The 8,648-nt window shown below is 49.2% G+C and overlaps 10 non-coding genes and 1 pseudogene across 10 annotated transcripts; 7 read left to right on the top strand and 4 right to left on the bottom strand.

Moving 5' to 3' along the window:
• Window positions 1-166: 166 nt before the first annotated feature.
• Window positions 167-359, top strand: LOC122763929. Its single transcript, XR_006359427.1, has one exon. It is a non-coding gene; the product is annotated as a U2 spliceosomal RNA (small nuclear RNA).
• Window positions 360-480: 121 nt separating this feature from the next.
• LOC122763924 lies at window positions 481-599 on the bottom strand. Its single transcript, XR_006359422.1, has one exon. It is a non-coding gene; the product is annotated as a 5S ribosomal RNA (ribosomal RNA).
• A 110-nt stretch (window positions 600-709) lies between these two features.
• Window positions 710-818, bottom strand: LOC122763935 (annotated as a pseudogene).
• A 3,960-nt stretch (window positions 819-4,778) lies between these two features.
• Window positions 4,779-4,941, top strand: LOC122763926. Its single transcript, XR_006359424.1, has one exon. It is a non-coding gene; the product is annotated as a U1 spliceosomal RNA (small nuclear RNA).
• Window positions 4,942-5,588: 647 nt separating this feature from the next.
• On the top strand, window positions 5,589-5,701 carry LOC122763931. The gene has a single exon (XR_006359429.1). It is a non-coding gene; the product is annotated as a U5 spliceosomal RNA (small nuclear RNA).
• Window positions 5,702-5,883: 182 nt separating this feature from the next.
• LOC122763928 lies at window positions 5,884-6,076 on the top strand. Its single transcript, XR_006359426.1, has one exon. It is a non-coding gene; the product is annotated as a U2 spliceosomal RNA (small nuclear RNA).
• Window positions 6,077-6,197: 121 nt separating this feature from the next.
• On the bottom strand, window positions 6,198-6,316 carry LOC122763932. Its single transcript, XR_006359430.1, has one exon. It is a non-coding gene; the product is annotated as a 5S ribosomal RNA (ribosomal RNA).
• Window positions 6,317-6,719: 403 nt separating this feature from the next.
• LOC122763925 lies at window positions 6,720-6,883 on the top strand. The gene has a single exon (XR_006359423.1). It is a non-coding gene; the product is annotated as a U1 spliceosomal RNA (small nuclear RNA).
• A 647-nt stretch (window positions 6,884-7,530) lies between these two features.
• Window positions 7,531-7,643, top strand: LOC122763930. The gene has a single exon (XR_006359428.1). It is a non-coding gene; the product is annotated as a U5 spliceosomal RNA (small nuclear RNA).
• Window positions 7,644-7,825: 182 nt separating this feature from the next.
• On the top strand, window positions 7,826-8,018 carry LOC122763927. Its single transcript, XR_006359425.1, has one exon. It is a non-coding gene; the product is annotated as a U2 spliceosomal RNA (small nuclear RNA).
• Window positions 8,019-8,145: 127 nt separating this feature from the next.
• On the bottom strand, window positions 8,146-8,264 carry LOC122763934. The gene has a single exon (XR_006359431.1). It is a non-coding gene; the product is annotated as a 5S ribosomal RNA (ribosomal RNA).
• Window positions 8,265-8,648: the final 384 nt, after the last annotated feature.

The following is an 8,648-nucleotide window of genomic DNA, read 5'->3' on the forward strand; positions in this document are numbered from 1 at the left end:
CAAATGTCAAGCAGCTGTCTGTCAAGGCTCAGAGGTGCACTTAGGTCAACCTTGGGGCGGAGGTGATCAGCAGCAGCAGCCTTTGTTATGCGCCCTTAAAAACATGGCACCACAACAATTGACTTGTGTGCCAAGATCTTGGGTTGGCCCCAGACACCTGTGGGCCATCGCTTCTCGGCCTTTTGGCTAAGATCAAGTGTAGTATCTGTTCTTATCAGTTTAATATCTGATATGTCCTCTATATGGGGATTAAATAGTAAATGCATTTTTGAGCAGTGGGAGGTGAAAACTGGGGCTTGCTCTCTTCACTCCTTGCATTGACCTGGTATTGCAGTGCCACCAGGAACGGTGCACCATTCTCTTTTTTCTGTGAAAAGCAAAGCGAAGCTGAAACCAGAAAGACATCAACCCGTGCCTGTGCGTCAATTTAATTACGAGCCCATGTTTCTTGTAAGGAAGCAGCAGCAGCAGCAGCGTAAAAGCTTACAGCACCTGGTATTCCCAGGCGGTCTCCCATCCAAGTACTAACCCGGCCCGACCCTGCTTAGCTTCCGAGATCAGACGAGATCGGGCGTGCTCAGGGTGGTATGGCCGTAAGCCCAGGGGCTGGCGACAGAGAGTGCCTTTATGGACTAGGCAAGGCCCCTGCTCGTGGAGGGGCATGTTTCTTGTAAGGAAGCAGCAGTGTAAAAGCGTGCAGCGGTGTAAAAGCTTACAGCACCTGGTATTCCCAGGCGGTCTCCCATCCAAGTACTAACCAGGCCCGACCCTGCTTGGCTTCCGAGATCAGACGTGCTCAGGGTGGTATGGCCGTAAGCCGGGAGGTTGGGGACACAGACTGCTTTTATGGACTGGGCAAGGCCCCCTGCGCGTGGCGGGGCTCAAAAGTCAGCCTTTCGGACACACTGCACTTCAGCCTTTATCTCCACCACATGCTACACTCTAGTCCAATCCAATCCAATCCAACTTTATTTGTTAAGCACTTTAAACAAACCACAATGGACCAAAGTGCTGTACAGAATAAATAAAAGGCATAATAATAAAAGGTTCAAAATTAGATAAAACAGCTTAAAATAAATTAGAATCATAAAATACAATAAGAATTAGCAGCATACAATAAAAAACAATAAATTCTATCCAAATTAAAATATGTAAAATAAATAAAACCAAACGTCTCATGAAGTGTCAAAGGCCAAAGAGAAAAGGTGGGTTTTAAGAAGGGATTTAAAAACAGACAAGGACGAGGCCTGTCTTATGTGGAGGGGCAGAGCATTCCAAAGTTTTGGAGCTGCAACAGCGAAGGCACGATCCCCTCTGAGCTTCCGCTTGGTTTTTGGCACACTCAGGAGCAGCTGATCAGCTGACCTGAGAGAGCGAGCGGGTGAGTATGGATGTAGAAGCTCAGAGAGGTAGGGCGGGGCAAGACCATTCAGGGATTTAAAAACAAATAAAATCGTTTTAAAATCGATCCTGAAGTGTATGGGCAGCCAGTGGAGTGAAGCTAAAATGGGGGAAATGTGCTCAAATTTACGAGTGCCAGTTAAAAGACGTGCGGCAGCGTTTTGTACCATCTGAAGACGAGCAATGGAGGACGCACTAACCCCCACATAAAGAGAATTGCAGTAGTCCAGCCGAGTGGTGACAAAGGCGTGAATGACAATTTCAAAATGTTGCCTCGAGAGAATTGGCTTTATTTTGGCCAGCTGCCTCAACTGAAAAAAGCTCGATTTAACAACGGACCTGATCTGGTTGTCAAGCTTCAGATCAGAGTCGATTTTAACCCCCAGGTTTGTGGTAGTGTGTTTTAAAAACGGAGCCAAGCAGCCCAGATCTACTTGGGGGGCCCCGGTGGTGCCACCAAACACCATCACTTCTGTCTTTTTGTCATTAAAGTTTAAAAAGTTCAGAGCCATCCAGGCCTTTATGTCATCAAGACACTGAAGTAAAATTTTAAAAGAGTATTCATCGTTCTTTTTAATAGGCATGTAGATTTGACTGTCATCTGCATAGCAATGGAACGAGATACCATACTTTCTAAGAATGGAGCCAAGTGGAAGCAGATACAGAGAGAAAAGAAGGGGGCCCAGAACTGAGCCTTGTGGGACCCCGCAGGTGAGAGGAGCCGAGGAGGATGTCGAGTCACCGAGGCTGCCACAGAAAGTTCGATCAGCCAAGTATGACCTGAACCATTCCAGAGCTGTGCCCCTGATGCCGACCTGCTCCTCCAGACGTGAGATCAGGATCTTGTGGTCCACTGTATCAAAAGCAGCAGTTAAGTCTAAAAGCACAAGAACTACACAGTCACCGGAGTCAGTAGCTAAAAAGATATCATTAAAAACTCTTAAAAGTGCTGATTCTGTGCTGTGCAGTGATTTAAAACCGGACTGGAAAATCTCAAGGATATTATTTTCCTCTAAAAAGGCCATTACTTGACCATGGACTAACTTCTCAAGGATTTTTGAGATAAAAGGCAGTTTGGAGATGGGCCTGAAATTTGCAGGAACTGCAGGGTCTAGACCAGGTTTTTTGATAAGAGGTTGCACTACTGCATGTTTAAAATTTTTGGGGACCACACCTGTGGACAGACTGCTATTTAAAACCAGAATAATAGATGGCCCTATAGTGTGGAAAACCTCTTTAAATAGTCGAGGAGGGACAGCATCATTTGGAGAACCTGAGGGCTTCAGCCGACCAACAACCTCCTGTAAAAACGACAATGTCACTGGTTCAAACTGGTTAAAAACAGCAGTGCAGGGAACAGAGACAGAGGGGTCATATGCAGGAGGTGAGATAAGCGCCCTAACAGAAGAGACTTTGTCAATAAAAAAGTGCATGAAGTTCTCACAAACAGTGGTGGAGGCCTCCATACAGGTAGTCTGTGGGGCATTTAGAACCAAGTTAATGGTGTCAAACAAAACACGGGGCTTGTGACTGTTTGACAGGATAATGTCAGAGAAATGGTTTCTTTTAGCATCTTTCACAGATGTCTGATAGTGACGCCAACAGTCCCTTAATGTTTGGAACGAAACATGGAGTTTGTCCTTCTTCCACTTGCGCTCTGCTCTACGGCACTCACGTCTGACAGCATGAGTCCTTTCATTCAGCCAGGGCTCAGACTTAGTTTTAGGCTGCCTGGTTTTTAGTGGAGCCACAGCGTCCAAAACGGTTTGGCAGGTAGAGTGAAACCATGAGCTCAGCTCCTCTGTATCACACACAGACCCAGGAGAAACACACTCCTGATTAAAAGCAGCTGAGAACCGAACAGTAGTGGAAGGGTTAAAAATACAACAGCTCCGAGGAGCAGTGCCGCCAGATTTAACTGTGCTACAGGCAAGAGCAACCTCGAATAACACAGGCATGTGATCAGAAAACACTGCATCACAAATCTCCAAGTTAAAAACAGGCAAACCATATGACAAGACAAGATCAAGTGTGTGTCCACGTTCCTGTGTGGGTCCAGACACAGACTGCACAAGATTAAAAGAGTCGATGAGGTGCAGGAATTCCTTAGCCATTGGCTTTTCAGGACAACACACATGAACATTAAAATCTCCGACGATAAGGACACGGTCATATTTAGGCATTATTTCAGCCAAGAAATCAGCAAAGTCATTTAGAAAGTCCTTATTGTATCTGGGAGGGCGATAGACCACAGCACACAACACTGTGTGAGAGCGACCCAGCTCAAATAAACTCAGTTCAAAGCTGGTAAACGAGGCTGATGGTGAAATCTGTTTACATTTAAAATGACTTTTAAAAACAGTTGCTATTCCCCCTCCTCGGCCCGACATCCGCGGGGAGTTAAAATAGCCGCAATCGTGGGGTAAAAGATCCGCGAAAGCACTGGACTCACCAACACTCAGCCAAGTCTCAGTCACACAGAGAAAATCCAAACTTCGGGATGAGAAGAAATCCTTCAAGATAAAAGCCTTGTTCGCTAGCGATCTAGCATTTGCCAGGCCAATCCTGGTAGGAACCGGCGGGTCAACGACGTCAGCTGTCCGGGGAGCCCGACACAGAGGCTGCAGGTTGCAGAGATTCACCCCGCGCCAGCAGGGACGAGTAGCGCAGCGACCACGGAGCCGAGACACTCGGATCGGGCCGATGACAGGAATAACACTGGCGTCCGCAGGCAAGTGGAGCCGGGGAGAGCGCCGGGAAAAGTTGATCGTACAAGCTGACGAAAGACGCAGACAGACCTTCAGCCTTACCAGCCGACCGCTGCGTTTTCCCCGGCGGCGAGTGCGCTTACGCCGCGGAGGTGAAGCAGGGGCGCGGCAGAGGTAAGTTGGGATCCCCGATAGGAGCGGAGGCAAGGTTTTATGACCATGATGATCGAAATTTACTAAATCTTTCGTTTGTAGTCGAAAATTTAGTAGAGTTTGGCGATTGTACACCAGCAGAGAGTTGACATTCAGAGCTAAAAGTGACACAAACAGCACAAACACACACAGCATTGGGAGCGACAGACGGCAGGCCACACACACGGGCGCCATCTTAGATGTCCAGTATCGGGAAGCGACACCGAGATTGGCAAGCGGCTGTTGGTGCCGTCATGTCCAGTTGTTGCTGAATCTATAGGAAACGACAGCCAGGTATGCCAGTAAAAAAGGTCGAGTGTTTCCTCTCCAATGTGTGCTGGAGGTTGAAGTTGAACATAGCACAGCATTAACGAGCAACTGAGTCAAGGCATTGGCCTCTGGGATTATTCATTTCCAGCACCATCAGCCAAGAGCTGTGTCTGGCAAGAGCCACCCGGTGTTTGGCGAGTACACCTCATACTTACCTGGCAGGGGAGATACCATGATCAAGAAGGCGGTTCACCCAGGGCGAGGCTCAGCCATTGCACTCCGGCTGTGTTGACCCCTGCAAATTCCCCAAACGTGGGAGTCTTGACTGCATAATTTTTGCTAGTGGGTGCTGCGTCCGCGCTTTCCCCCGATGATGTCGTTGTAAGCAAAGGTCAGCCGCCCGAAGTTCAACGTTGTGTGCCCATCTCCAAACTTCTCACGTCCTTGCGGAGCAACATCCCCAGTCTTTCCAAGTTGCTGGGAGCGTGATGGTTGTGGGTGTTGTCCTTCAGCTCAAAGCAAATGTCACGCTCCCTTTCCCAACTCTTTGTAGAAGAACTCGATTGTTGGAGATGGATCCATGGCCATCATGCCAAGGGTTAATACTTTGGTGCTTGCTCTGTTCACTCCGTGCAGTGACCTGATGTTGAAGTGATGCCAGGAGCAACTCACCATTTCAGAAGCCCGGATGAGGTGGGAAATGGCCCGGCAGTTTGTACTGCTCAGTGTGACACGGAGCTGCTTTGCTCATGCACTCGCGTCTACCACTAAATGTTGGAGGTGTGCCAGTGAGCGAGGAATGTGCCACAGCCTCAGCGACTGATAGAAAACTGCAGCGCACAACCGACAGTAGGAAAGCGCTTCCAAACATGCAGTCAAATCTGGGCGGTTTATTGGCCGACTAAGCAAAAACGTTGAAGGAAGGCCGTCCCAAGGTGGCCGGCCGGCCGGCCGACCGAGACTGTGGTGACTCCGGCGGATAGACTCCTCGGCTGCTCTCCAGGACAGGGGCTACGTTGACTCTGGTTTCTCTTCCAAATGCACAAGTCTTTCGCCTTTTACTAAAGACTTCCGTGGAGAGGGACGTTCAAGAGTTTAAGTTATTTTTGGTGGGCTTTGCTGTAAGGCTGCGCCCTTTGAGTGTGTCAAATGTCAAGCAGCTGTCTGTCAAGGCTCAGAGGTGCACTTAGGTCAACCTTGGGGCGGAGGTGATCAGCAGCAGCAGCCTTTGTTATGCGCCCTTAAAAACATGGCACCACAACAACTGACTTGTGTGCCAGGATCTTGGGTTGGCCCCAGACACCTGTGGGCCATCGCTTCTCGGCCTTTTGGCTAAGATCAAGTGTAGTATCTGTTCTTATCAGTTTAATATCTGATAAGTCCTCTATATGGGGATTAAATATTAAATGCATTTTTGAGCAGTGGGAGGTGAAAACTGGGGCTTGCTCTCTTCACTCCTTGCATTGACCTGGTATTGCAGTGCCACCAGGAACGGTGCACCATTCTCTTTTTTCTGTGAAAAGCAAAGCGAAGCTGAAACCAGAAAGACATCAACCCGTGCCTGTGCGTCAATTTAATTGCGAGCCCATGTTTCTTGTAAGGAAGCAGCAGCAGCAGCAGCGTAAAAGCTTACAGCACCTGGTATTCCCAGGCGGTCTCCCATCCAAGTACTAACCAGGCCCGACCCTGCTTGGCTTCCGAGATCAGACGAGATCGGGCGTGCTCAGGGTGGTATGGCCGTAAGCCGGGGGGTTGGGGACACAGACTGCTTTTATGGACTGGGCAAGGCCCCCTGCGCGTGGCGGGGCTCAAAAGTCAGCCTTTCGGACACACTGCACTTCAGCCTTTATCTCCACCACATGCTACACTCTAGTCCAGTATCGGGAAGCGACACCGAGATGGGCAAGCGGCTGTTGGTGCCGTCATGTCCAGTTGTTGCTGAATCTATAGGAAACGACAGCCAGGTATGCCAGTAAAAAAGGTCGAGTGTTTCCTCTCCAATGTGTGCTGGAGGTTGAAGTTGAACATAGCACAGCATTAACGAGCAACTGAGTCAAGGCATTGGCCTCTGGGATTATTCATTTCCTGCACCATCAGCCAAAGAGCTGTGTCTGGCAAGAGCCACCCGGTGTTTGGCGAGTACACCTCATACTTACCTGGCAGGGGAGATACCATGATCAAGAAGGCGGTTCACCCAGGGCGAGGCTCAGCCATTGCACTCCGGCTGTGTTGACCCCTGCAAATTCCCCAAACGTGGGAGTCTTGACTGCATAATTTTTGCTAGTGGGGTGCTGCGTCCGCGCTTTCCCCCGATGATGTCGTTGTAAGCAAAGGTCAGCCGCCCGAAGTTCAACGTTGTGTGCCCATCTCCAAACTTCTCACGTCCTTGCGGAGCAACATCCCCAGTCTTTCCAAGTTGCTGGGAACATGATGGTTGTGGGTGTTGTCTTTCAGCTCAAAGCAAATGTCACGCTCCCTTTCCCAACTCTTTGTAGAAGAACTCGATTGTTGGAGATGGATCCATGGCCATCATGCCAAGGGTTAATACTTTGGCGCTTGCTCTGTTCACTCCGTGCAGTGACCTGATGTTGAAGTGATGCCAGGAGCAACTCACCATTTCAGAAGCCCGGATGAGGTGGGAAATGGCCCGGCAGTTTGTACTGCTCAGTGTGACACGGAGCTGCTTTGCTCATGCACTCACGTCTACCACTAAATGTTGGAGGTGTGCCAGTGAGCGAGGAATGTGCCACAGCCTCAGCGACTGATAGAAAACTGCAGCGCACAACCGACAGTAGGAAAGCGCTTCCAAACATGCAGTCAAATCTGGGCGGTTTATTGGCCGACTAAGCAAAAACGTTGAAGGAAGGCCGTCCCAAGGTGGCCGGCCGGCCGGCCGACCGAGACTGTGGTGACTCCGGCGGATAGACTCCTCGGCTGCTCTCCAGGACAGGGGCTACGTTGACTCTGGTTTCTCTTCAAAATGCACAAGTCTTTCGCCTTTTACTAAAGACTTCCGTGGAGAGGGACGTTCAAGAGTTTAAGTTATTTTTGGTGAGCTTTGCTGTAAGGCTGCGCCCTTTGAGTGTGTCAAATGTCAAGCAGCTGTCTGTCAAGGCTCAGAGGTGCACTTAGGTCAACCTTGGGGCGGAGGTGATCAGCAGCAGCAGCCTTTGTTATGCGCCCTTAAAAACATGGCACCACAACAACTGACTTGTGTGCCAAGATCTTGGGTTGGCCCCAGACACCTGTGGGCCATCGCTTCTCGGCCTTTTGGCTAAGATCAAGTGTAGTATCTGTTCTTATCAGTTTAATATCTGATATGTCCTCTATATGGGGATTAAATATTAAATGCATTTTTGAGCAGTGGGAGGTGAAAACTGGGGCTTGCTCTCTTCACTCCTTGCATTGACCTGGTATTGCAGTGCCACCAGGAACGGTGCACCATTCTCTTTTTTCTGTGAAAAGCAAAGCGAAGCTGAAACCAGAAAGACATCAACCCGTGCCTGTGCGTCAATTTAATTGCGAGCCCATGTTTCTTGTAAGGAAGCAGCAGCAGCAGCAGCAGCAGCGTAAAAGCTTACAGCACCTGGTATTCCCAGGCGGTCTCCCATCCAAGTACTAACCCGGCCCGACCCTGCTAAGCTTCCGAGAGCAGACGAGATCGGGCGTGCTCAGGGTGGTATGGCCGTAAGCCGAGGGGCTGGCGACAGAGAGTGCCTTTATGGACTAGGCAAGGCCCCTGCTCGTGGAGGGGCATGTTTCTTGTACGGAAGCAGCAGTGTAAAAAGCGTGCAGCGGTGTAAAAGCTTACAGCACCTGGTATTCCCAGGCGGTCTCCCATCCAAGTACTAACCAGGCCCGACCCTGCTTGGCTTCCGAGATCAGACGAGATCGGGCGTGCTTTTTTTTTTTGTTTTTTATTATCAAAAATACTTTCATTAACAAAAATGAACACACTTATTCACAAGAAACCACAAAACACATTTAAACCATGATTCAATGATGAAACAAAAGACATATTCAAGGAGAATCAAAATGTTGACGAAGCAATAACAAAGAAAGAAAAAAACATAAATA

The sequence above is a fragment of the Solea senegalensis genome, unplaced genomic scaffold, assembly GCF_019176455.1.
Source record: "Solea senegalensis isolate Sse05_10M unplaced genomic scaffold, IFAPA_SoseM_1 scf7180000017157, whole genome shotgun sequence".
Classification (NCBI taxonomy): Eukaryota; Metazoa; Chordata; class Actinopteri; order Pleuronectiformes; family Soleidae; genus Solea; species Solea senegalensis.